Below are 4,524 nucleotides of genomic sequence, written 5' to 3' on the forward strand. Positions count from 1 at the left end.
TCAAGTACAATGAAGTCGACGGGGAAGAAAAACTTCCCTATTTGGACGGGGATGTCCTCTAAGACTCCTATTGGCTGGACCGCATGGATCGGTCGACCATCATCTTGTCATATCATATCACTGCGAACCTAGTCAATTTGAGCTTCCTAGCTAGACTCAAACGCATGACGCTTATACTAGCTCCTAAGTCACAAAATGCCTTCTCAATAGAGAAGGTACCCATATTGCAAGGAACAGAAAAGCTACACGGGTCCTCTAGCTTATGGGGTGCAGTATTAGACAAATAAGAGTATGACTCTTTGGTTAATGCGACAGTATGCACATTTTCAAGGGACTTTTTCTTAGACAAGAGTTGTTTCATGAATTTAGTGTAGGCAGGCACTTGATTGACCAACTCAAGGAAAGGAACTTGTACATTCAAACTACGAATAACCTTTTCAAATTTATTGAAAGATACATGTTTCTTTGTCGGCACTAGTCTCTCTGGATATGGGGCTGAGAGAAGTACCTTAGCCCTCTCTTCTAAGTCTCGCATGCCGGCATCCGTGGACTTAGGCTGAAAATACACCACCTTCTCCCTATTGAAGCTTGAACCCTCCTCAGACCGTCTCAAATGTGAGCCATTGACCGACATTGGGTCGAACTTCGGAATCGGGACGGACCCATCAGCACTCGGGTCTTGCCCCAATACTTTCGGAGTTGTCGAACCCCGGAACAAATGGTCTCTTAAATTATCGGGCATTGAAGGACGAAATTTCTCAATATCAGCAGGGGTCTCAGTCGATCGACCACCTTGCTCAGTCGATCGATTGAGATGTACAGTTCCAGAAGCTCCTGTAACCCGCATATCAGTCGATCGGCCGGGTATATCGATCGATCGGTGATATACCAGTAAACGCCTTGTTTTTGTTATTTTTCGTTAAAGCTTTCTTTTGACTCGGTTCCGCCTCATTCTTTTCAGGGGCATCCTCGACCATAGCAGGCCCCTCCAAGGTAGACCCGCTCCTCAAAGTAATGGCATTCAGGGTCTCTTTCTGGTCAGTTTGAGTCGGTAAGTGTCCGGGAGCTCGAGTGGTACTCTTACTAGCCAATTGAGCAATTTGGCTCTCTAGTAGCTTCATCCCGGCCTCTCTAGCTTGGGACTCCTTCAGCAACAAGTTCTTGAACACAGCAAAATCAGAACCATGGGATTGTTGTTGCTGCTGTGGCACATAGGGAGGCTTTTGGTATTGTTGTTGCTTATGATGAGGGGGGCATAAGCTTCTTTGTTCTTCTTTGTTGTGGAGGTTGAGTCGGATTCAGGACGTTCTGGCTACTCCACCTCAAGTTGGGGTGGACATTCGGCTCATAGTACGTGTTTGTCTGCCTATAGTGTTGAAAGGCGGCAGAAGACTAAAAGGGGACAGAACAATTTTCTCAGACATACCCCTCAGCTCCACATCTTCTACAGACGAAAGGACCGTCTGAAACAGCGTTAACATGGTACATCCCACCTTTAGAAGCTCCTCCCAATTCATATTTGTCAAACCTTGCAGTCATTGTTGTCAGAATCCCGATTCGATCCTATGATTCTACGATTTTACGATCCAAAAATGCTTGACCGATCCCGGATCCTACGATTCTATCATGTTTGTAGAATCTTACGATCCTATCTATTTGAAATTTTCTAGAAGTAGAATCATAATACGATTCTATGATCTTACGATCCTACGATTCGACTCCTTAGTAAACATATTAAAATATATTTTTATATATTGACATCGTAAATTCTAAATTTCATGTAAGTTGTAGAAACATGTTCAAGAAATGATACTAAACTCATTAATTATCGATATTTTGTGTATAAATAAGTGTTTTGATCTTCAATTATATATTTTTACCAAATAAAAAAACTATATTTAATGAATTTGTAGAATCTTACGATTCTACGATCCGATTCTACCGATTCGATCCTACCCTCTCCATCGATTCAAAGAAGAATCCCGATCCTGACAACATTGCTTGCAGTGAGAGCTTCTAGTGCAGCAACAGAGGAAGATTCAGCAGCTCTCCTCTGGTTTCCTCTCGAATTCCCATATTCAGCCTTATGAGTGGCCAAATCATCGATGATCTTCCACCCCTTAGTCTCTCCCATGTTCTCAGCAAATCGGCCATTGGCTGCAGCATCCAAAATAGCTCTCTGATCGTCATACAGCCCATTATAGAACTGGTTACAAAGACTCCATTTTTCGAACCCATGATGCGGTATGGTTCGCACCAGTTTCTTGAAACGGGCCCATGCTTCATGAAAGTTCTCATCAGGCCCTTGTTTAAAGCTCGTGATCTGAGCTCTAATGGCATTCGTCTTTGAGGCAGAGAAGTACTTTTTGTAGAATGCCAGGGCTAAGGAATTCCAGTCGGTGATCCCATGAGCGGCTCGGTCCAGATCTCTATACCACTCCCTTGCAGCATCACGAAGGGAGAAAATGAACATGGTCTCCTTGATCTGATCTTGGGTCACCGGTAGGCGGGGTATAGAGCAGCAATAATCAATAAAAATCTCTATGTGCTTGGCTGCATCTTCATTTGCAGCTCCCCCGAACTGGTTCCTCTCAACCAGGTTAATATAGGAAGGCTTTGGCTCGAATTTTCTCGCCTCCCCAGGTAGTTCGAATCCTTTGTAGAGATTCGCATCTGTAGGCTCTGAGTGACTAGCAATGGTTGCTTCTTCAGCCATATTTGGGATTTACGGAGAAGTAAGCTGTCTCGGCTAAAGAAATTGAAGCGGGAGATGTAGGTGGATCTCCTTGACGAGTGTTCTCGTAGTAGCTTGACTGAGTACTCAGCTCTTCCTCTGTCGGTAATACCCTTTGTGATCGTCTCAACTCGCGCAAGGATTTCTCGATCTCAGGATTTAATGGTACTAGTTCACCACCCTGTGACCTGCGCATAAGAAGAAACTACAAAAAGAATATAAGAAAAGTTTAAGGAACGGAAGTCCCTTAAACTAAAGAAAGACTAAATAAAAACAACTAAAAATTAGAACAATTGCCTCCCCGGCAACGGCGCCAAAATTTAACACCCGTCGTGAGGTGTCAAAAATAATATTTATAAACTCCAACTACAACTATAGCTAGCGGCAGTCGGGTCGAACCACAGAGAGGCAGACGTAATTTCTAGTTGTTTAAATTCGGTCTAAGGTAACAAAAGGTGGGGGGTTTGATTGGGTTTGGTCTATAGCTAATAACAATAAAAGAAAAGTAAACTAATGAAATATATAAAATAAAGTATAAAAAGAGGTACTAGGATGGTCCGTTCGTTATAGTTTCGGCGGCAGCATATTAAACAGATCAAAATCAAACACATGAGGCGGGAAATAAAGAGGTCCTCTCGGTCCACTCTTAACAAATAGCATCTTTCGATCTCGCTATAGGTCCCTAATATCACTAATACTGACTCTCGTCCTGAAAAGTGACTAATAATCTAAACTTTACCTATCTTTCGATCTCAGCATAGTTCAGTCATTTTAATTGGTGATCTAACAACTTTTCCTATCTTTCGATCTAATGGGTCAGTCATAAATTAAGCATCTAACTGGTCGCATGCATTCGATTCGTTAAATACAACATTAAAATCAATTAAAATGAAAGGTAACCTCACGTGGTCAGTCGATCGACCAGGTATGGCAGTCGATCGACGACACGCGATTTCAGTCCAAATTAATACTACGCCGCCTACGCTATAATTCCCCTACATCCTAGCACAATTGATTTAGCTACTCATGGCTATGGCTAAAATAACAATAATATTGACGATAAAGACTCTTTGAATTCATGCTAAAAATAGTAGAACAAACAATTAACATAACCGATAATTGGCTTGGATTCTAACTAACAATTCTATATCTAACAACACAATAAAGATGAACTGAAAGTAGAACAGAAGGAATACCGAAAATTGCAGAAGAATAGTAACGGAATGATTAGAAGTATGAATGAAAATCCGATGCAACCAATATTCCAAACCCTAACTATGATATTCTAAAGCTGAAGGTGAAACTTAGATAAAAACTCGATCCTTTATCTGATGTTCTAGGTTACGTTATATAGCAAACATACGTAACAACTTATTATCAAAACCTAAACATAATGGGCTTGCTTTCCTCAATCTTTTAATTCTCGTCTGAGTAGCGGGGTGGTCGATCGACTGAGATGACCGGTCGATCGATTGCTATACGATGTCTGATAGTTTTGGAACCGCATGTTGGTCGATCGACTGAAGGTAGTGGTCGATCGACTGCTTTAGCTGCTACTTGACTTCTATAATCTCGTGGATTTGTCTTTTGGGCTTTGAAATGCGCACCAAGCTCGTTCCTCGAGTCAATACTTCACGTCAATTGCAATGCAGGATAGTCGGGGACGGGTTTAGCTCAATTTCCGTTGAATTCTTCACATTTCTGCAATAAAGTACAAAAATACGAAAGTAGACGGAAATGGGGGAAATGGCAGCTTAAGCTACACAAATGAGCTCTCAAACGCGTGAAAA

The 4,524-nt window shown here is 41.9% G+C and overlaps 1 non-coding gene across 1 annotated transcript; it reads left to right on the forward strand.

Moving 5' to 3' along the window:
- The first annotated feature begins 2,231 nt into the window (after positions 1-2,231).
- LOC141636279 (small nucleolar RNA R71) lies at positions 2,232-2,338 on the forward strand. Its single transcript, XR_012540900.1, has one exon. It is a non-coding gene; the product is annotated as a small nucleolar RNA R71 (small nucleolar RNA).
- The last annotated feature ends 2,186 nt before the right edge of the window (positions 2,339-4,524 follow it).

Source organism: Silene latifolia, chromosome Y (genome assembly GCF_048544455.1).
Source record: "Silene latifolia isolate original U9 population chromosome Y, ASM4854445v1, whole genome shotgun sequence".
In the NCBI taxonomy this organism is placed as follows: domain Eukaryota; kingdom Viridiplantae; phylum Streptophyta; class Magnoliopsida; order Caryophyllales; family Caryophyllaceae; genus Silene; species Silene latifolia.